The sequence below is a fragment of the Choloepus didactylus genome, chromosome 17, assembly GCF_015220235.1.
Source record: "Choloepus didactylus isolate mChoDid1 chromosome 17, mChoDid1.pri, whole genome shotgun sequence".
NCBI lineage: Eukaryota > Metazoa > Chordata > Mammalia > Pilosa > Megalonychidae > Choloepus > Choloepus didactylus.
Window position 1 is genome coordinate 31,851,219 of NC_051323.1, and position 24,029 is coordinate 31,875,247.

At 44.7% G+C, this 24,029-nt stretch overlaps 1 long non-coding RNA gene across 1 annotated transcript in view; it reads left to right on the plus strand.

The window, feature by feature from the left end:
- Positions 1–24,029, plus strand: part of LOC119512549 — a 42,442-nt gene that overhangs the window by 14,321 nt on the left and 4,092 nt on the right. The window contains exon 2 of the long non-coding RNA XR_005212404.1: positions 10,569–10,716. This is a non-coding gene — a long non-coding RNA (uncharacterized LOC119512549). The remainder of the gene's footprint in view (positions 1–10,568; positions 10,717–24,029) is intronic.

Here is a 24,029-nt window from a genome sequence, read left to right on the forward strand (position 1 = left end):
AAATCTACCGTCTTCCTCATCTCGGCTCTCTGACTCTGCTCCCCTCCACCTTGTTGGAATTAATTGGCCTCAGAACCTGTTCTGGAACCTAAGTTGGAGCAGAATGGAGAGGAGAGGGCTGGCGGAGACAGCCTCTCTAGAATACTGCCTCTCTCCCAGGGGGGCTCTTGAACAAAACCCACAGCAAAGAATTTTCCTGCTCTCCTTATCAAGGAGAAGGATTTCATGTGCTCGTTTATAAATGAGTCCTGTCTAGTAGTTAAATCTGCTTGGGACTGGGATGTGGGAACCCGTTTGAGGGTTTCTTGTTGATAAATATCACGTTGAAATGGAGTTCCGCTAGCATAAGCCAACTCCTGAAAAATGGGTCCCTTAATGTCCTCTCAATGAGACCAGCTACATGACAGCTAGCCCGGGGAGCTAAAATCCTGGTGAGAAATTGAAGCCATAGATCTGTCTCAGAGCGCGGCCTCATCAGCTGTGGTCGTTAGGTGTTAAGTTGAAGACTCTACAACCCTCTAGTCTTGCGTGACAACAGCAGGGGACCCAGGCAGGGCAGGACGGGCTGATGCTGGGTGCTGCCAGCCACTCGCTTTATATATGGTCCCCTCTGGCATTCTCTGGGGATAGCCTCAAGGGAGAAGACAGACCATGAGGGTGATTGCCTTGGTCAGGGAGCATCCAGCCAGGAAAACAGGAACCATCTGACATATTTCTCGCAGAGGAGACTGAATGCTGGGCATTGGTTACAAAGGTGGAGAGAGGGCCAGAAAGAGCCAAAGGAGAGGGTGGGGTATTTCTGAAGGAGCAAAAGAAAGAAGAGGCAATATCCAGAGATTAGGAGACTGCGAGCCTGGCCTGGTGGCTGTGCGGCTGGAACTGCTGCAGAGGTGTCTTGGCAGCTGGAATCTGGAATCACTCCATCCTGTTGCCACGACAGCAACTGCCTCTGTTGTGTGAGGCAGCGGCAGGAAGCTTCCCACCTTCTGATCTCCCTCCGGTGCTACCCATTGGCAGATCCTAACCGGAAGCTGCTGGAGAGTCTGTGAAGTGTAGTTTGCAGACTCCCAGCCCCAGCGGTAAAAAGGAGGAAAGTAGAGATGAGCCCGTGTGGAAATCAGAGGCAACAAATAAATAAATGACACAGAGTTCCTGTGATAAAGGCACAGAAGTGGAAACTAGGAGAGAAATTCCTGAATTGGGTCAAGATACCTAAAATCCACTGTGTCCTGAGTATGTATTTTTATTTTTCTACAATTCTTTTGAGAAGAGAGGTTAGAGTTGTCAGATGATCAGTCTTGCATCCAGGGCAGGGATCTCCTCGGCAACATTTGGGGAAGATGGCCCCGTAGCCTGTCCTTGAACATTTCCAGGGGCAGGAAGCTCACTACCTCGGTGCAGTGGGCAGTTCTTTTCATAGCTGGGTAGTTCTAGTTATCGGCAAGGGATTCATTTTGTTGAGCTGAAACCCGATTTCAAGGAACTTCTGGTTGGTGCTTGTTCTGCTCACTGTAGGTGATGTCTTCCCCTCACCTCTTCTTTACTTTGGGAGGCACTATGTGTTATATAGACAAGGCTGTATTAGTCAGGATTAGGTTTGTCCGTGAGTGATAGGACCCCCCCTCCCACCCCCGGAGGAAAGTGGCCTTAACAAAGTTTAGAAATCTAGGAAGAGGGAATCCAGGGTAAATAGGGGTCTCTGCCCCATTAAGTCTCCAGGAGCCCCGTATCCTTCCACATTCCTACTCTGCCATCTCAAAAGTCTAACCCCCACCCTCGTGGTCCAAGATGGAGCTCCAGCCATCACATCCAGGTCTAAAGCAGTAGGAGGAGTTGAGAGGGGGATGGGGTGGGGGAGTGAGTAGGATAGGGACAAAGGGCATATGCTAGTTCTTTTTTAGGAAATGTCCCGGAAGCTGCCATTTGAAACTTCTATTTACTTTCTTGGTCTCATGATCACCGTGTAGCTGCAAAGCGGTCTGGGATATGTGTTGTTGGTTCTGGACAGCTACGTGCCCAGTCAAAAATTCTATTATTATGGTAAAAGAAGACAAAAGATATTAGAGTACAGCAAGCACTCTAGAAACAGAGTCAAGCTTTTGGTTAACACAGTCCAAACAATGTGCTAAGCCTGTGCTTTTCACATTTAATGTGCATGCGAATCATCTGGGGACTTTGTTAAATGCCGTTGTCTTAGTCTGCGGCTGGAGATCCTGCATTTCTAACAAGCTCCCAGCTGATGCCGGCACTGCTGCTCCAAGAACCACACAGAACATGGGGGGCAGGACTCTGGAAATAAAGTGCTGGACAATATGGACAAAATCCTGCCCACAAGTGGGACAGACTTGGAGTTGAATCCCAGCTTTTTTTTTCTTTTGCTTATTAGCTGTGTGACCTTCAGGCAGTTACTCTGCTTCCCTAAATACTTGCCTATAAAACCTACCTTTTGGGGATGCTGTGAGATAAAAGACCCTGTTTCCCAGGAGTTGCTCTGTAAATGCATGCTTCCTTCCTTCCTTTGGAGAGGCACCCCTGCCTTCTCTCGAGGAGGGCACTGATTTGTGTCAGACGGAGCAAGCTGTTCAAATCCAATGAGTCATCCACAGACTCCAGAAAATGAGCAGTGGGGGCCTCCGAGCGCTAGGCTGGATCTTCAGCAATCATGGACAGGGAGGGTCCACTGGGCACTGGTGACAACAGTGAGGGAGCCTGAGACTGGGCAGGGGGCAGCGCAGCAGAGAGCATGTCCTCCTGTGCCGGGGGGATGAGGGCCTGAAAGGAGCAGGGCTGCTACCACCGGCCCGCCCAGCTCCCCATCTGCTCGGGGAGAAGAAGGACACGGAGCAGAGGCAGGAATTCAGGCAATTAATCCTTTATTTAAAGAATAATAAACAGCCAGATTTTACATACTGAAAGAGGGAACAAGGTAAAAGGGGTTAAAAACTAAAAAGCAAGGACGGCAGACACCAATTAACACAATGCTAATTGACAATTTCCCCAAGCTTCCATGAAACATGCCAGGCCGATTTCCCCAATTGCTAATTAAATCAAACCACACACACAATACTAATTTCCCTAACTTAGGGAACTCAGTAGACAAATAAAATGAGAAACTAACTTAAACATTTTGTCAAAGTATGGGAAGAAGGATGAATGAAATCTTAACATGAATAAAGTTTAGCTCCAAGTAAATTTGTTAAACTTCTGGCATGCTTAAAGAAGCCTTGAAATATCCCAGCATCTGTTCAATCACAATTGCATAGATGCGCTTCCCTAATCACAAAATAATACACAGCAGTCCTCTGCGCATCATGGAAGTGACATGGAAATTGCACTGTTTAAAACTTATAAAATGCCTACTTAATTACAATTTAAAACAAAGGAATAACTTTTCTTTATAATAGTCCTCAAGGTTCTTTGAGCTGGAGTCTGGCTTTATGGAAACGAGAAGCCAGTCACTTTATCACATAGTTGAGCATGGAGGGGACTCGCCGAGGCTGACTTTCTGGCATTCTCCACCTCCCCCCAGCCCTCGGAGCCCCCTTGCTCCCTCTTCCCACCAGCTCCCACTGCAGCCTGCTTTGAAGTGTCCCCTTTAACGCCTGACTGCACTCAGGACCCACTAGAAGCATCCCCGATGAATTATGCCGTCACAGGATGGGGACGGACCTTTGAGGTCATCTATCTAATTCGCTCATTTTACTACTGAGGCAATTCATGCCAGGAGATGAGGATGTGGCTAAGATCTGACAGCTGGCCTCAGGCCCGCAGTATTTTTTAATTATGCAAGAAATATATGATTCTAATAATCATAGCTAACACTCACATTGTGTTTCTGTGCCAGTCACTCTTCTAAGAGCTCTACACAATTAACTCAGTTGAGCCTCACAATTATCTTGAGAAGTCAGTGTCATTATTTCCCCCATTTTACAGATAAAGAAACTGAGGCATTGGGGTGTTAAAATAACTTACCTGAGGTCACTGTATAAGTGGCAGAACTAGATTTTGACTCCAGGAAGACTGGCTCCAGGTCTACGTGCTTAACCACTCTATAAATCTGCTCTTCTGTAGACTAATTAGAAAATACAGATTGAAATAAAAGTAGAAAATGAAAATCAACATGACCTATAATAACACTTCAGATGAGGTAACCGTTATTAGAGTTTTGAATATATCCTAATACAATTCCTTCTCCTCTCCTTACATATTTTATAAAACAGAATCAAACATGTTCACATGGTTTCACACTTTGCATGCCTGATTTTGCTTTTTTCTCTTAACAATATATCACAGACATCTTGGCATTGCTTCTCTATACACATGTACAGCATGATCTTCAATGGTTGAAAAGCATTCCATTGCATGAATGTGACATAGTTTATTTAACCTGTGCACTACGGTTGGATATATGGATTCTTTTCTTCTCCCTTTCTTATAAAATGTTACAACGAATACCTTTATAGAACCATGTTTAGCCTTCTGCTGGATTTTCCTTAGGGTAATCCTTTTGCTATTAATTAAATGGAAACTGGAAGATCTAAAAGGTGAGGGGGAGGGAGGGGGAGGGGGAGGACACCACAAAATGTGCAGGACTAGGGAGATGGCCTCCCAACCAGCAGTGGAGGAAGCCTAATCCCCTTAAGGAAATCTTTTACCTCATGTCCATTCTTGTGCAACCATGCTTCCTGGGGTATTACTAAAGCCAGAGCGAGAACCTTCCAAAAGCGCATAATAGGAAACTAACCTTCTATGGCTCAGTAAGCTGTTCTTTGAGGGGGTAAGTGAAGAGCCTTAGACAGATGCATGTGTTTTTTAAATTATTGTTATTATTATTATTATTTTAGGTAATGGCTGCTCAGTCAGAACTGAGAACTAGGCTTCTGTTGAAACTTGTTCACATGTTTCTTACATGTTCCACCCACTGGCCAGAGGGTCAAGGAGACATCTCTGCTCAGCCTGGGGTGTAGGCATGGGAGACAGCTCAGCCCAGCTGCGGAGCTGGGTTCCCAAGCATTTCTGGCTTTTTTTGTCCTGACTGGCATCCGTAATGTATTTGTCAAGAGGGAGGCTGCTTATCTGTCCTTGTCCCTTCCTGGGACAAAGGCAGACCTGTCACTGTCAGATCAAGGGAACTCTGGAGCCGTGTGGAAGGACAGCTGAAAGTCTTTCTCGTTCGTTGTGATTTATCATAATCACTGACCCCTCCCCCAGGATGAAATAGGAATGAAATAGTAATGTGATAGGTTAATGCCGATAATTAAAGAGAGTTTAAGATCAGTGTGAGACTGAACTGTGTGTGTGGGTGGTTGAAATGGTTGTTTGATGTGAAAGTCAATGATTGAATTATTCAGAGAGAGTGATTTCCAAATGATAATTTTATACTTTACATAACTGATTTTGATTTATTATAGCGACACCCAGTAGAGCTGCTCTAGTTCTAAGGGGCTGTCAGCTCTTCCCTCCCCTATCCCTGGTTTTGAGCTCACACACAACTCACTCATGTTTGATATTTAACATTGTTGTTGTTATCTTCCTGGCATGGCTTTTCCCCCTTGCTCCTCATAAGAGTTTATGGCTTGTTTGGCTTCTCAATTTATAATCTGGCAGAGGGGTGTGTGCAAGTGTGTGTGTGCATGCAAGAGTGTGTGTAATGAATGCATGTGGGGGGATAGCCCAGATAACCCGATCTCTCTTTCCCTCTCCTTGTGGTTGTAGGAAGGCTTTGATCTTTTGTCATTTAGCAAGAGGTAGGGCCATGCTGGGAATAGGACCCCAGGGGCAGTTGGAACAAAACCTGTATAGCAGTGGCAAATTGTGATGCTGCTTCAGGATTGAAAGGAAAGAGTAAAAAGCGAGGGGAACCCCCAGTTCAGGATCAACCCAAGAGAAGAAATGTAAGACGCTGAGATGGTATGAACTTAGGCCAGGTAAATCCATCTGAGAAAGCAACCCTCCAGAGGCAGCTGCTGCTTCTCATCTAAATCTTTTTTTTTCTGCTGGGAGTGATGAAAACCAATACACATACCTCCTGCTGAGGTTTTTTGGAACAGTCTAGAATGCAAGTGCCTCATGGCAGGTGAGCTGATTACTTATCCTAAAATATCTGCTCAGTCAGCTCCACACCGCTGCCCCCCACAGGCCACCCCTTCCTTGCTTTGGAGTACCTGGGGCAGGGGATTGCTCATTCTTTTGGATGGAAGCAGTGGCACAGGAGCCATGCATTCATTTGACAAACCCTAACTGAGCACTTAGATATGGTATAATAACCAAGACAGCAGCTAGCATTTGTTGCATGCTTGCTTTGTGACAGAGACTGTTTTGAGAACTTTATCTGTGTGAATTCATTTAGTCCTCCCTAGAACCTATGGAGTAGGTTCTGCTTTTAGCCCCACTTTACACATCAGGAAACCGAAGGCAAGTAACATGCCCAAGAGCCTTTCGCACAGCATCTGCCCCCAACGTTTTGCTATAGCACCTGTCCTCGGGGAGGACACCATGTTCCGTGCTAACTGCACTTCAGTCAGGGAGGTCTTTGCTTGGCCAGGCCTTTCTGAGGTTGGCTGCAGATCTGTGATCTGTGGCTCCCAAGCAGGCAGGAATAAAGGACCCACATCAAACATGAAGCTGGAAAGTTGTGGGGGCAATCGGAGGAGTTTGGGGATTGAGTGGAGGGAAGGGAAAGGAGCTGGGACACATTTGTAGAGGTTGGGCAGGAAGGGAGAAGGGAAAGATAGGCATCAGTAAAGAGGGTTTGGAAGCCAAAACTCTACTCCCCACCTTGGGTCAAGTCCTGTGGTCAAGTTCCCATGATGACATGCCCTGAGAGGAGCTATAAGTTCCCTAACCTGTGGAACTTGTCAACTGGACACTGTCCCTCCTCGATGTTTTGTTCTAATTTGAATAATAATATTAATAATGCCTTACCTTTGAGAAGCCCAATACAGCCTGTGAGGCCCTATGACATAAACTGGATGGATGATTTCTTGCTGGGGAAGTTAAATAATGGAGTTGATTAGTAATCAAAATATTACTTTTATAGTAAAGTAAATCCCAATAAATTATGGAGTGGTGTCTTAGTTTGCTAATGCTGCAGAATGCAAAACACCAGAGATGGACTGGCTTTTATAAAAAGGGGGTTTATTTGGCTATACAGTTACAGTCTTAAGGCCATAAAGTGTCCAAGGTAACACATCAGTAATCAGGTACCTTCACTGGAGGATGGCAAATGGCGTCCGGAAAACCTCTGTTAGCTGGGAAGGCGCGTGGCTGGCGTCTGCTCCAAAGTTCTGGTTTCAAAAAGGCTTTCTCCCAGGACATTCCTCTCTAGCAAGCTTGCTCTTCTTCAAAACGTCACTCACAGCTGCACTCTGTTCAGTCTTTTTGAGTCAGCATGCTTTATATGGCTCCACTGATCAAGGCCCACCCTGAATGGGTGGGGTCACACCTCCATAGGAGTATCCCACCGAAGTCACCACCCACAGCTGGGTGGGGCACATTCCAAGCAAATCTAACCAGCACCAAAACATCTGTCCCACAAGACCACAAAGATAATGGCATTTGGGGGACACAGTACATTCAAACCGGCACAAGTGGAAAGCAAAGTTCTAATAAATTCTTAAGATGAAACACGGGGTCTCTAAGAACCTTTGTCCTTCCACTGGAATTCTGGGCTAGGGCTCCAGACCCTGGAGTGGAGCCACTCTACTCACCCTTTGGGGCATCTGTGGAAAAAAGGAGGAGCAGCCTTGGTCCATGTGACCCCCTCTCCCTGTCCAGCAACACTGTAGAGGCCGTGCTCTGACCTGACTGTAAAAGACTTCCCATCCTCCAAACTTCCCCTGTGGATAAGATCGCAGTAAACTTGGGGATTAGATGTCTTCTAAAGGGAAACAGGGTACCCAGAGGTGTTAAAGAAAAAAGAGTGGATGCATAGGAATCAATAAACACAAAAGACACCAGAAACAAAGTTAAAAGACAAATTGCCAAGTGGGAGAAGAAATCTGCATCACATAGAAAGGATTAAGATTCTTAATATGCAAAGAGGTCTTATAAAGCAATAAGAAAAAGTCAATCAACCTATAGAAAAATGGGCAAAAATACAAGCAGGCAATTTACAGAAGAATATATACCAAAGTCAGATAAAATTTGAAATGATTCTCAACCTCACTGGTTATTTAAAAAAAATTTAATATAATTTTCACCTAACAGATTGACAAAAATGAAAACAACCAGGTGCCGGCAAGCACGCAGGGAAATGGGAAGCCTGATATAGTGTCAGTGGGAATGGAATGGGAGTGTGAATTGGCACAGCTTTTCTGGTGAGAAGTTTGGTTGAATCTCTTAGACTTTAAGATGCTTTTATCCAACACCTAAGAATAAGACAATAGCAAGAGTACATAGGGACATCTGTAGAATGATATTCTTTACAGTTCTTTATAGTTGGTTTGTGAAAGTAAAGAGTTAATTAGAACTTAAATGTCCAGCAGTAGACAGATTGGTGAAACGTATGCTTTCATCCATGCAATGGAATATTGTGCAGCTATTACTTTATTAGGTAAATCTTTATGTACTGACATGAGAAATATATAGCTTTGTCTAAACATAAGTAAATATCAGGAAAGTAATGCACCAAATTCCAAAGAGCATGATAGTCACTGATATTAGAAATGACTTTTATGTGTTTTGTAGTGTTTTTCAAAATTTAAAAAATAAACCAATACATGAAGAAACACATTCCTGGTATAGTACCTATTTTTGGTGCACTCATTTATTTGGCCGTCAATATTCACCATATCACATTCCTGCTTTTCCGTCCTGGAGGTGCCCTGGAGGTTTCCTCCAACCTCCTAGCTTTTCAAAGAGTCTATAGTGTATTGCTCTGACTCTGCTGAGAAACACCCACGAGAGAGCGTCTGGTCTGCTCTCTTGTTCCTAGCTTCCCTCTGGGAACCCTGGCTGGGAGGAGCCTCAGAAAGGGTCTCACCTGGAGGCCCCCCCGCCACGGCAGGTTAGGAACTTGGGTCAGAGGCAATGTTGGTCATTTCCACCTTCTGTGTCTCTGGCGATGGCTGAGTCTCTGGGCGAATCCCTCCCTTGATTCCTGGCAGGGCTTTTGGGCTTTTATCTCTGAACCAAGTAGGGAGAAGGAATACAGGATCTGGATGGAAACAGCAACAATAATAATTTTGTACATTCCAAAATGGCATTTGATCTGTCTGCGAATTTTAACCTAGTTTTGCAATCCCACTCATTCTTAACTCGGCAGAATTCAGAAGGGTTTTGGACTGGGTTTACTTTCCATTTCCCTTGTTTTCTCTCTTTCTAGTGTGAATGCAGTATTTCTTTCTGAGTCTTCCAAAGAAGGTAGATAATTCTGAGATAACCAAAGGCATATTTCAAAGGGCTACATGCAGAAAATAAACTAACGTCATTGGATGAAAAGCTTTAAAACGTTCTGCTTCTGTGTTGACCACAGCAGTACTTGCTAACGTTTAGTGAGCATTTACTATCCTCCAGGTACTGGGCTAAGTGCTTTACAGGCATTAGCGCATTTAATTGCAATAAGAACCCTCTGAGCTCAGTGCTTTTATTATCTCTATTACTCAATTGAAGCAACCAACGCTTCAAAAAATTAAATAACTTCCCCAAGGTTCCCCAGGTGGAAAGTCCCAGGATCTGAAGCTGGATCTCTCTGACATTAACCTCCACGCTCTCATCCTCCACCCCGTGTTGCCTTGCACTGTGCTGCTGTGCTGCTTGGGGAGCACCTGCTCTGTGCTGTCCCCCAGGGGAGTTCTTTTTTTGGCAGATTTTGACAGTGGATTCCCAAGCCCAGATCTGATGGTAACCTCCCTCTTCCTACACCTCCTTTCTTCCCTTTAGAGAAAGAAAGCCACCAATACCTGCTGGTTGACTTATCTTCCAGCTTATGTGGTCAACATTTAATTACATTAGCATTTGTTTTCACTAAAAAAGTAATCACATTACCGCCTTTCATGTCAGATTAGTGAAAATGGATACCAGTATGATACATATTAATAGAATATGATGGGAAATTGCTAATACAATTAGACTTTCACGTTTTGTTAGTCCTGGAGTGACACTATATGCTGAAGAACAGCTCCTGGTGGCGGGGATGAGGAACAAGGTGGAAAGTGGTGGGTGGATGCTCTTTCTACCCTGCATGGACAAGAGCTGGCACCCAGCATGCCCCGGAGTATCCATGGGGTCCCATGCTCAATGGTGAGCCTTACTTGCTGCCCCTTCCTGAAACATGAGCACCCTTTTGGTTTGGGCTGAGAGAGGAGCTCCTCCTTCACAGCCAGGCAGTGCTGCCTGAACTGTGGTCATTAAAGTATCATGTGACATGAGCCTGCTTGGGTGGCCCCAGATCAGATAGAATTAATATTTCATTATCCCTTCTGTGGCAAGTGCTGGCAGAGAGAGGGACACGGGCAGGGAAAATGTCCCTAGGGCCCTTCCCAACACTCATCACCAGCTTTCCAGTAGGCCTCTCGGCCTTTGGCTGGGTGCCCCAGGAGTAACATTGGGTTGTTTTGTCCTCCCAGAGGTCTCCCGCTCTCCATCCGTCTCTTCCTGTGCACCTGTTTTTCTCCACTTCTCCACGTGCTGGAAGGGAATCTCCTGATCGCATCCCTGGTGGACATCTGCAGGTGCATTGTTGGAGGAACATCTGTGGCTCGTCTTCAGTCCTGGGTCAGTTGCCTCCTGCCATATTGGATCTTATTCCTGTGACTTTGTCTGCTCATGTCCCCTGCTTGAAACACTGTCCAAATCCATTTTGTCTTTTCAGGCCCATTTCAATTCCTCTTTTTTCATGAGGCTGTGTCTGTTTACCCCAAGCTGATGTTACGCTTGAATTTAACACATACTCCATAACTGCTTACATGTTCTTATTTGACCTCTCTAACAAGTTACGGTGGCCACACCCTGGCCTTGTTCAAAAGAAACAAAATGATTCCAAACTCTGAGAGTGAAGCAGGCACAATCTGGCAATGTCTATGTTAGACTTGAAAGCAAATGAGGGCATTAGTAAACCAGGGTACATGTGGAATCCACTGCAGATACCCCAGGGTATGTGCTGTGGAGCAGTCTGATACGTAGGGACCAGGACTCAGTTGCAGAGTTTGCTATGGGACTCGTCTCCTGGCATGTGATTTTGTCTTTACTGGTATCTGTCCCTGGCATATGAGCCAGAACTTGGGGGCTCAGACTGAAAGCCAGTGGTGTGAAAATTGGGGGTGTGTTTGTGTGTGTGTGGGGTCTACGACATTTAAGGAAGATATTTATTACCTTGACAATGGATTTCATTTGAGTGGAAGAGAAGTAGGGGAAAAGAGCTAAAGGTAGGAAGAGGACAACCTGGCTTTTAAATAATAGGTACTTTATTTTGAAAAAAGCTATACATTGTGGAAATAATGAAAAGAAGACTTATAGCCTCAGAGCAGTCCGTCAATCTAAATCAATATGACAGCAGGGATTCCATTGCCCAGCTCTTTCACACTCTTTCCCAGGGTGTGGCACCATGGGAAGTTCTGGAGACAACAAGGGGAGACAGCCAACTGGAAACTTGCCCTCCAGAAGCTTATGAAGCTGCATGGCCTATGGACAAGATTGCTGGTCTGGGGATTAGGAACCTCGAGTCTACATTGTGGATTCCTCAACTGCAGATGAAGGGTGTTGTATTTGATGATGGGTAAGGCCCCGTCCTGCTCTTAAATCCTAGAACTCCACTGAAGAGTGTGAATACCAAGTGTCAAACGAGAGATCCTGAGAGTCAGAGCTGGTGTGGTGTTCAGGGAAGTGGGTGGGCTATGGGTTGACCCCGGTGGACTCTGGATTGATGGTGCTGGAGGGCTGGGGTGTGCTCCTAGAGGGGATGAGCCGAGAGGAATGCACAAAGGTGAGTGGCAGGAATTCCCAGCAGAATGTGGGAGATTGTGAATAGAAGGATATCTAGAGGGAGGCTAAAGTGGAAGGCTGGGGCCAGATGTGGGCAGCATGGAATGGCAGCCTAAGATGTGTGGATTGGACCCTGTAGGTGGGAGGAAGCCAGCAAAGGCAAACTGTCTCTTGCTTCCATCTTGCCTCTCTGAGGGCTCGCTAGGGACTCCCTGGAAGGCAGCCAACTCTGCTCAGTCCTTTCTCCAGGCCCTGGAGTGCTGGCGGATGACCCTGGTGTCAAACTTTAGGGTCCTGTGGGAGGTGGGTGTGAAGGAAAAGCTGGATGAGTATGTTTACTGATCAGGTTTTCAAAGTGATGGGATGGCTGAGGGTATATCAGAGGCTCTTTCCAAATTCAGATCCAGCCTGCCTCTTAGAGGGTGAAAGATCTTCAAAGTGAAGCAGAGAATCACCGGCTGGCATGCCTTAGTTATTTCTGTCTCTTCCAGCCAGGTCTCTTGGTGGGCTTTCTTTCTTGGATTCTCTCTTGTCTCTTAAGAACACACACACACACACACACACACACACACACACACACACACACACGGCTTGAATGTGACTGGAGGCAGTGTACCTGGCTCAGATTGAGTCCTGTGAGATCCCACTCAAAGTGAAAGGAAAATCGAGGTGACAGCCCATCATCTATTGAACCTGATGGCCTCCTGTTTTGGCCCAGTGCTCTAGGGATTCTGGCCATAAAATGTCCCTCGAGGTGGGGTACATTTCATTAATGTTGTATTGGTCACAATGCCATTGCAGAGAGGACAACCCAGCATCAAAACATGCCATCGACCCATGGGGTCCCCTTTTACTTGTTCTCCTTCCCAGCGTAGTTCCTAAATGAACACATAAAATAGGTATTTGTAAGTTGCATGGATTACATATTGAAATCGTTATCACCCTTCAGCCCGCTATAACAAACAATACTGATTATAGAGCAGGGATATATTTTGTAATTACAATGTTCTTCAAACTTCTCTGATTGACATGTGGCGTATTTAAACAGGGATGATCAAAAATTATGTTCCCAGTGCAGTCCTTGCCTTCCCCTCGGCAGCACAAAAGCTCACCCCAGTAGGAAACAGCCACCGGCCGCCTGAGAGCAGCTGTGTTGAGACGGGATTCGGTTTCTTTGTGGGGGGCTGGGGTTGGGGAAGACTACCCAGCTTTTAAATCAAAGACAATTCAGTTTAGAGAAAGATGTACCTTGTGGAAATAAATAAAAAAGAAGTGCAGCGTATCGTCAGCTGGCCGTCTTAAATCAATAATATGGGCAGTCTGTCTTTGGAGCCCATTCAGCTCCTCTTTATTCTACTGCGAGGGGAAGGAGTACCTGCCTTTGCAACGGGGCCTGGAATAAAAGCCCTTATTAAGAGATATCTGGGTGCAAGGGAGTCTTGCTCTGCTCTTCAAGGCCTGGCTGGAGCCGGCCGTGGGCCTGAAGATGGCAATGTCCTGTACCTCCAGATCACAGCAATCTGTGGTCATTATTTTGCCAAGCAGGGACACCTGGACAGGAGGCTCTATTTTCTTTCACTGGCCCCTGGCTTATAAAACAAAACCAGCAAAGAGCACGTAATCCTTTTGAGTGTTCTTCTGGTGTGTCTAATGGGGGTTTTCAAGAGTGCCAGGTACCGTGAGAAGACTCTGGGTCAAAAAAAAAAAAAAAAAAAAAAAAAGGAAGGCAGCCTTTTTTAATCATCTTCTTTGTTTACAAAGTGGTGACATTCAGGCTTGAATCAAAGGGAACAGTTTCCAGGTAGAAAAGTCTCAGGTTTGTTTTTTTGACAGCTACCAGCCGAAGTCCCTCTTCCAAACTTTGCACAAAATCAACTTACCTTGATTTAAGCAACAAAGAAAAGGACTCAGGGGCTGGAAGGGTGAGAAAGGGGGAAGCTTTTAAAAGATTATCCTTTCGGAGTTTTGATAGATTAAGAGGGTGATCAAACCAGGCAGCATCTCAATAATAGGGTCATGTGAATTTTGGCTCGGCTGATGGAAGCCCTTTTGTCAATTTCCTGTAACCTGTACTTGACAGGACTCAGGAAACGGCGCCACTGGCCCACCTTTGATACCTAAGAGGGGACTTACTGAGATTAAAAGATGCCGTGAGGACGGTTTCCCATGTTAGGTGTAAGTTGCACACAAAGTCCTTCTGCACACAGGCCCAAGCCGGCCTTGCTGCCCGTCTGTCGGGATTCAGGGCGTGTTTTCTCCATGGAAGTAACAGCAAAAAGCCGGGCAGCTGAGTTTCCGAACAGAAATTGTTTTCCTAAACAGATTATTGTTGCTCCATTCAGGACCGTGTCTCTGAAATATTAGGTATCTTAAAAACATGACAAGAATTTACTGTGGCAGTCAGCTGCAATTTTTAAATACACCAGTTGGGTTAGGGGGCAACCTCTTCCCCTCCCGAAAAGACAGGGAAGAAGAGAGGGAGCATGGGATGGTTGTTTCTCGGGGTGGATGGGGAGGGGCGTGGGCGAAGTCGTGCCGCAACACGTGAGTCCAGACCCGGCCCGCACGCTTGGGAGGGAGTATTTGAGCTGGAAGTATTTAACGTGCAAGACCCTCCAGGAGCACTCCGTTGGCTGGAATGGGGCTGTGAGTCCGCGTGAGTCCATGTGTGCCTGTTACGCTGGTTTGAGGGTGGAGCTGCCCAGGCCGGATGTGGGGGTTACCAACTCAGTCTTGCTGGATGTGACGGAACCTCCAGCCGAGCGTGCACACGCACCTAAGCCTGCTCTCCACGGATGCGCAGGGCCCGCTGGATGTCCTTGGGCATGATGGTCACGCGCTTGGCGTGTCTTCAAACAACCCCCTCCTAGATAGGTCTCTCTTGCCTCCTGCAGCACCATGACGGCTGTGCTCTGGGAACCCGAGGGAAGCCAGAGGTCTGCCTCTGGCGGCTGATCTGGTCAGGCAGTGGTGGAATAGAATAGGCCCCAGGTAAAGTGGATGAGGGATGCTCTTAGAAGCCTGTACATTTTGGTATTTGCCTGGCCCTGTGGCCTGAAGATAGGAAGTTCCTCTGTTGTCCAGAATGCTAAGGGGGACCCTGCATTGCACCACCTACTGAGCACAGATATCACTCCCCAGGAAGCTGGCAGTGGAGACTCGATGCCGTCCCGAAGCTCTTTTTGAATCCTGGCTCTTTGTTAGAGGTTGAAGATTAGTTTGGTTGCACCATGCCCTCTGGTCTGCTCTGAGTAAAAGCTGAAATTGTCAGTCTTTGGAGCTTTGGTTATCTGCATACCTGTGAAAATGGACCCTGAGCTCCTTCAGAGAGATGACCATGACATGCTGCCTGTGTGTTGTCAACAGGCCAAATCAGACCAAGAACATTGCCTTTAGCTTCTGGGTCAAACAGCCAAATGCTTAGGTTCTCTAGAGAGTCAAGGCACGAGTTACTTAGGAGCCAAGCTGATGAGTATATGAATTTATGTTTAAAGGGGCAAAGCTCCCAGAAATATTTAAAACTGATTTTTAAGATCTGCAATACCCATATTTTAGTTTAGAATTGTCCACAGATTCACTTAAGGAATCAATGGGAATAAGTGGGAGAGAGATGTCTCATTGGAGTCCGAGATTTTCTGTTTTACCTCATCCAGCTTCAGAAGAATGGAAGAATGGATTCTGTTTCTTCTTTTTTTTCTTCCCATCTGGCACTTATTATTGATAATATCAGATCCCCCTTTGCCATTGTTGGCCCAGCATCAGCTACCTTTCTCACCAGGTTCTCCTTCCATGGTGTGTGGGGCACCGCTTAGTAAAATCAAATACAAACAAATCTATTTTACAGAGCACTGAGACGTATGTACAGTTGTTTTTTTAGGCATGTCCGTTTAAAATATCGACAAATAGAATCCACTGAAATGCTCACACACATCCTAAAAATGTGTGGAGGGCCAGAAAGGTTTTAGGGTACATGTTCAAGAACCCCAGAAGGAGGCTGGGCTGAGGTGGTGGGCCAGGTGATGCCAGCCACACTAGCTGCAAAGAAGACCAATGTTTTGAGAGCTTGGAGTCCCACCAACCTGGGTCCAGGCTCTAATTGCACCATTCAATAGCTGTGTGACTTAGGATGAATCACTTCAACTTCTAAATTATGTTCTCAGCTGTGAATTGGGAATAATACCCACCTCGTAAGATGACTGTGAGGCTTCTGATATTTTTTGACCATGAACCACAATAAAAAATACAGTTTACATCACAACCCAGCATACACAAATACATGCATGTACTTCTGTAATGGAAATAAATATTTCATGAATTAATGTTTACCTGTATTATACACGTCCTTTGATATTTTCTACTACTTTCCCTTTTTTCATTAAAAATGGTTGTTGCAACCCACTAAATGATTTCATGACCAACTAATGGGTTGCAGCCCAGAGTTTGACAAAAAATACAAGTACTTGATTTGTTAATGTTTATTCCCTTAAGACGTCAGAAGTCCAGAATCTTGATTAATCAGGATAGGATAAGCTATGCTACAGTAACAAACAAACCCGAACCCAACCCCAGCATAATACTATGAAGGTTTATTTCTTACTTTTGTAAAGCCCAGTGTGGGTTGGGCTGCTTTTCAAGGCAGCGCTTCTCTAGGTGGGATCCAGGAAGCATCCGTCTTATCACTATGTCATCTCGACATGTGGCCTCCACAGTTGCCACCAAAGGGAAAAAGAGGGAATGGGGTATCTCATGGATGCCACCAACACTCTAATGGCCAGAAATCAGTCACATGGCCCCAACCCAACTGCAAGGGAGGCTAGGACATACAGTCTTCCTCCGTGCACAGGTGGTGGGAACACTAAGCATGAACGACAGAGACAACATAAGGTAGTATTTAGGCAGGAACCAGGTCCTTTGAGACACTGAAGCCCAGCAATCAAGCAATTAAGATGTAGGATTGGTCTGATTTGGGGTAATGCTACCCAGCTGCAAGGCACAGATGGAATTAATGATGTCAGGGGTCCTCTTTGTGCTTTCCTTTATGTCGCCTCGCCCCCCCAATCAAAAGTTTCGTAGCTCCATTTATGGTTATAGATACGGTTTGCAACAATAGTGCCTAATCTTGGGGCTCAAGTGTGACATCCTTACAGAACAATGGAATAGAACTGAAAGCTCTATTTCAGATTGGTGAACCTAGCCCATGTATATTTACTAACTGATAATGATAATGAACATTTATTGAGTTCTTACTGCATACCAGGCATTGGGCTAAGCAGTTTGCAAGTTTTATCGTAATTCATCAGCATAATAACCTTATTAGACAGTCTCTTAGACTTGTTAGTCCCCTTTGAGATCACCAGTTTTGCTCCCCTCACTATATAGGTGAAAAAAATAACTCTGAGGGTCAGCAAGTTTACCTGATTTTCCCAGGGTTACACCGCAAATTAATGGTTATGCTAGGATCAAAGGGGAGACCTCTTGATCCTACAAGGACGTGATGCCAGTGGGGGTCACTGGGCATTTCATTGGCCTTAGCAAAGTGTCAATTGGTCCTTCAATTTTAGGATCTTCAGTTTTACCCAGAAGTACATGAGATGCTAGAATTTGTGGTGGGATAGAATCCCGAAAACTCTGTGACCTCTATTAAATGTCTAGTTTCAGTTTGAACTGGTCATTCCTGGCAGAAATAACCGAAGCTTTCTCAGAACTTAGGTACAGGTCTGGTAATTTAGACTATTGGTATCAATTTCAGGTAAGCATAAGTCTAGGTTGTAGTGAAAGATCCTTATCCTTGATTTTTATTTGTTTTCATATAACTCGGAACTCTTTCCTCTTATCACTCAGCAGCCTTAGTTATTCCCAGTCCTGAAGAGAAAAGTTAGATTTAAAATTGGAATTCACCAAAAGAAATCACATGTAAATGCTTGTGATAATGATAGGACAGAGGGAAGTGGTTTAAGCCATAACGTAAAGGATGCAAGTTCTTTGCGAGGAAGAACTTTCCAAGGACGAGAGTTGGTAAGCTCTCCTGGAGGTGACTGGGGAAGGTTCTAGCATATCTCTCTTTGGAGGTCTTTTAAGGGGCTTCTCCTGAGATTTCCTCCTTGGATGGAGAGATTCTGTGATTTTATGAAATCTGCTTCTCCTAGTTGATCAGGGTTGCCAATGTCTTCATAAAAAGTTACAGAAAATAATCTGTGGGATGTATTTGCATGCATGTACAAGTTTTGCTCACATTTGCCCCAATCCAAGTGTCAGGGAGTGCTGAGAGGGCCCCCTGAGAAGGCCCAAAGGATTGGATTATAGGATGAGACATTCCTAGCCTGGCTAGGATGGAATCTGGAGTCTTATTGTCTGTGCGTGTATTTGCAGTTTCAACGAGAAATTCTTTCTCCATCTTGTATCTCCACCATTTTATATATTTAGGGTCAAGAAGAGAGCACAAAGGAAACTAGTCAGCACATCTTTCTTATGTCCTCCACCCTGCAGTGGAGTCCACATCTGCAAATGTGCATGGTCCTTCAAGTACACGATTACCTGTGAGTCCTGAAAGGGGGTGGGGGTGGGGCGAGTGGAGCAGCAGCGGCTCAGGACTGCACTATCAGCCGGTGTGTAAAAGTGTGTGCTGCTGGCAGTGGTGAGGGTGCTGGATCTCAGAACCTACTCCAAGGCGTGCACTTGGCTAGGGAGAGCATTTTTGCGCTGTGCATGAGCTGATCATGTTATTAACTGGAAACCAAGTGTGTTCTGCCTCAACATGGACTCCTGATCATCTTGGGGAATGTGTTTGACGCTTCTGAGACAGTGCAGTCTGAGGAGAGTGAGCGCTGAGCAGGGAATTGGAAAGCCGAGTTTTTGCCTGATTTGGCTGCTGCTCTGCAACTTCTGCCTGGGCAGCTGCCTAACCTTTCTGTACCTTGTTACCGTCTGTGTTTGATTGAATTAATTACCCCCTCGAAAGACATATTCTTAATCTTAGTCTGCATTCCTGTGGGTGTGAATTTATTTGTAAATTGGACTTTTTTTTTAAAATGCAATTTTATTGTGCTATATTCTCACACCATACAGTGTATCCAAAGTATACAATCAGTGGCTCACAGTATCATCATATAGTTGTGCATTCATTGCCACAATGAATTTTAGAACATTTTCATTACTCCAAAGTAAAGAAAAAAATAAAAATAAAAAAGAACACCCAAAACATCCCATATCCTTATCCCCCCAATTATATACATTTTTTTTGTCTTTATTTTATTAACTCATCTGCCCTTACACTGGGTAAAGGGAGTGTCAGTCACAAGGTTTTCACAGACACACAATCACAAACATACAAGAATCAATTCTACTGGATGACAGTACCACAGATTCAGGTATTTCCTTCTAGCTGTTCTAATACACTAGAAACTAAAAAGGAAAATCTATAATGTGTAAGAGTAACCTCCAGAGTGACCTCTTGACTCTATTTGAGATCTCTTAGGCATTGAAACTTTTTTTTATTTCATCTCTTTTCCCCCTTTTGGTCAAGAAGGCTTTCTCAATCCCATGATGTGAGGGCCAGGCTCATCTCTGGGAGTCATGTCCCATGTTGCCAGGGAGACTTACACTCCTGGGAGTCATGTCCCGCATGGTGGGGAAGGCAGCGAGTTTACCTGCAGGGTTGGCTAAGGGAGAGAGGCCACGTCTGAGCAGCAAAAGAGGTTTTCTGGGGGTGACTCTTAGGCATAATTATAAGTAGGCTTCACTTCTTGTAATTAGGACCTTTTAAGGATATTTTTGGCTAAGATGTGGCCAACTGAATCAAGGTTGGTCTTCATCCATATTACCAGAAGCCTCATAAAGAGAAGGCCACAGAGGAGCAAGAATCTGGAAGTCAGTGGAAACCGCAAGAGTCAGAGAAAGGAGAGGACATCGCCACGTGATAGGAAGTAGCGATATGAGCCAGGAAACCCCAAAGATTGTAGGCAGCCAGCACCAGAATCCCACAGACTCTGGAGGAAAGCAAGCCTTGCTGACATCTTGATTTTGGACTTCTGGCCTCAAAGCCATGAGCCAATAAATTCCTGTTGTTAAGCCAAAACCGGTTTGTGGTATTTGTGATGGCAATCCTGGCAAACCAAGACACTTTCCTTCCTTCACCTGGAGAGAAAGGACCCTTTCCTCTATCTGCTGTAGCTCAGGGATGTCAGGCACCGTCAGATGATTACTTGGCACTGTTGGTGGGGAAGGTATGCTCTACATTCATGATGGAGTTTTGTCATTGTTATGATTATAGTTATATTTATTTATTTTTTAATGACTCAGAAGAAACCATTGTAAACCCAGAAGAAGAGGACCAACTCTATATTACAATGATCTACTACTGTTGGGATGCAATCTTTTGCATTTATGATATAATGTCCAAGTGCTACCTTCTGCATGTACACCAACACTTTATGCTGATCCTCAAAGTCCAGTTATGTGTGTTCCACTTCTAAGAGATGTTATCTTTTTTTCTTTTATTCATTGGACAAGGTAGACGTCTTTCTCTTTCTCTCTCTCTTCCATTATAAAGATTTGGAAACTCCCCACCCCCCACCCCCACTCTTTAAAAAAAAAAAATATATATATATATATATATATATATATATATATATTTGTCCTTCACCTCATGTATATGTCCTGGGGTGAAGGAAAATCCCCTGAGGCTCATCACCTGCAAATGGTACTTCTACAAAGGAGACTGTATCACAAAGTTCCAAGCACTGCAAATGGGGGTGTAGTGTAGTGATCCCTGTTTTGCATCTTTAATTATAGCATTTGCCACTGCACATGCTGTAATCACACGCTTTCTCTAGAGCTGAAGCATTGTGCAATTCCAGGTCCATTCATTAATGAACCACCAAATCAATCACGGGTCTTGACAAAAATATCACTGCAGTGTGGGTTGCTTTACACAGACTGCGGTATCAGATCTAGGATGGACACCTTCTCCCCAAAGGGTTCAAAGGCCTTCTCTACAAAAGTTCAAGTTCTTTCTCTGTTGCCTCTTCTCTCTGTACCCCCCACCCCCCGCAATCCCCCACACCTATTTTATATACTGATGCTGCTCCATAGTTAAAAATGACTTGCTTCTGTTATTTGGCAAGTGTAGGATGCAAGAGGGCAATGAGGAACAGACAGGGGACAGAGGCAGTGATTTATGTGACAATCCCAGGAGAAGGTCCAGAAGGCCTCTTGGTCTAGAACTATCTTGCTTATTTACAGAGTCTAAAATTCTTCCATGGGAGTAGGGTTTGGGATTAATGGTTGCCCTTGTGACAGAGAGGGGCAGCTCATTTAAAAAGCAAGTACTGATGAAAGACAGACTAGAGCCCATTCAGTTGTGAACACATTTGTATCCAGCTGCTTCCCTCTGGCTGAGAAGTCCTAGAACAAAAGAGTAAACCTGTGATTGGGGTGTCAGCAGGGGGATTTGGGCTTTCTTGCCTCCAGGAGTGAGCGAGCATGGGGTAAAGGAATGGCTGGAGAGGGGCTGCAGGGCCTCAAAGTCCAGCATGGCACCCTTCCCAGTGGTGCTGGACCCAGCCTTGGTGGGCAGAGATTTGGGCCAAGCTGGTAGGGAGGATTGAGGAGGTGATAAGACCAGACCAAAGGCATTCAGAGTTCCGAGGTCACAACTCCTAAATGATTGGAGGTGGTCATGTTAGGACCTGGTCTTCTCTTTGGGAAAGAACATGAGTTTCTATGAAGCACCTGAAATTTCTCCAGCATCGTTATTAATTGAATTGTTGACTGTTTTCTCTCTTAGAATGTAAGTTCTACAAGGGCAGACTTCTTTGTTTTGTTCATTGATGTATTCATGTGCCCAGAATGGTGCCTGGCACATAGTTGGGGCTCCATACATATTTGTTGAATAAATAAACATGTTCATTCTTTCCCTCGTTTTCATTTCTGCCCGTGGAATTCTTAGACTTGTCAGCTTGGCACTACCTTTCTTCTCTAGGGTCCTCTGTGTGTTTGGACAATTGCAAATATTCGATTTCCACCCCTTACTTAAAGAGAGAAAGCTGTAAACAGTGATATGGCGTTTGCACCGCCTTTCTGCACGATGCCAGCGGCGGTTTATTGCAAAGGGCAAGGCCTAGGATTGAACGTAAACAAACACAGTCCATGAGTTTCAAATAGACCATTGAGCAGCTCAGAAAATAGGCCCCTTGTTTTTAAAAGAGCAGTGGACGCTCTCGAGAAATAATAAGAAATAATAAGTCTGGAAGCTGGAGAGAAAGCTCTGGTGCTTTCTGGCTGCCTCTGTCCTTCGAACTTTATTTGCGTTTGGCACGCCTGCCCTGGGGCCGGCTGCCAGCGGCAGGCCGGGTCCAGAGGCAACGGAAAGTTTATCTGGGCTGCCAGAGGGAAATGGAAATCTCTTTGAAAGAGCTGCAACATGCTTGTTGTGCTAATTTCTAAGAGAGACAGACTCCCTTTGCAGAGGGAGTCGGTGTTTCTCCCAAGAGGACCATGAGATTTGGGGTTTGACGGTCTAAGACTGGAACATACTACATGCGTGAGCTAGGGGCATTTTCTTAGTATTTCCAAGCCCAGGTTTTCTCATCAGCCAGAATGGGGCATCAGTACCTGCTTCATGGAGTTGTTTTAGGATTAACTGATACGAATGTAAACTCCATTTGTCTAGGGCCTCCTCTGCTTTGTTCACTTCTCTATCTGACTAGCATGATACCTGGCAACTGGTGGCTGACAGTAATCGTAACCCCCTTTTACAAAGGATTAGTGGAGCACAGCAGAGCACCTTTGCCAGCAGTTTGAGGGCCTAAATAATATTCTTTTTTATTTCTTCCCTCCAGGATCTTTATTATTATTTTTTTTTAGTAAACACACACCTACAAATAATATATCAGTACATTCTCATTGTAAAAAATTTAAACAATTAAGAAATATGTTTCTACTTCTCACTGAAGTAACTGTTGTGGGAGTGTATCCTTCCAGAGACCATATATCTCTACCTCTACTGATACTGATACTGCATTTCCTGCCCTCCAGCTATGGTTCCATTTATGTAAAAATGTATATGTATTATATGTATAGTTGTTTTTTAATTAGAGAAGTTCTGGGTTTACAGAACAATCATTCATAAAATACAGGATTCTCATATACCAACCTGTTATTAACACCTTGCATTGGTGTGGTATGTTTGTTACAATTGATGAAAGCACATTTTTATAATTGTACTATTGACCATGGTCCATTGTTTAATTTAGGCTGTTTGTGTTCTGCAGTTTTGTGTAATTTTTTAAAAGTTTATTCTAGTAACATATATACAACCTAAAATTTCCCCTTTACGTGTATAGTTTTGACTGTTTAAAATGTTACTTTTTTTTTTTTATTTTGAGTGGTAAAGTGTTTAAAGTGGGATTTGCATTTTCCACTTACTACATCTTGGATATCTTTCCATAGCTCTATCCCATTTAAAAAATATTCTGTAAAATATTCCATATTACTGATGTGCCATTGTTCATACAAACTATTTCCTATTGATAAACATTTAGATTATTCATTTATTTATTTTGCTTTGTAAACAACACTTTAGTGAACATCCTTGAATACTGGATAGTTATTCCCCACTGCCTGTGAAACAGAATCTCGCCTCCTCCCAGAATTCTGTTCCATTTCTGCCCTGACTACAGGGAGCCCAGCGATGACAGGCTGGGTGGGGGAATCCTGACAAGACAGAACACAGGGTTCTCTTTGCTGGAGCCTGCGATCTAATAAAGAAAGTAAGGCCTGAACAAGAGACTTCTTTCTGTAGCCACAGGACTCTGTGGGGCAAGAAATCAGGATTGACATGTAGTTTGCGGAGGTCATTGGGGAGTTGGGCTTTGTGCATATGGAAGAAACGTTCTCTGATTTATCCCAGCATCTTCCTTGACACTCCCTTGGGACATGTGAATAGGTGGCAGAGCAGGTTTCCCTCGACAGTTATTCTGAAGCTGTTGGGCTTTCCTTTTTAACTCCTTCAGAGTTATTCTCTTTTTGAAAGAATAGACTTGCCCGATAGAATGAAAGTTCCCTTTGAGAAGTTTGTGTGCACCATTCTCATTCATGCTTTTGTACTT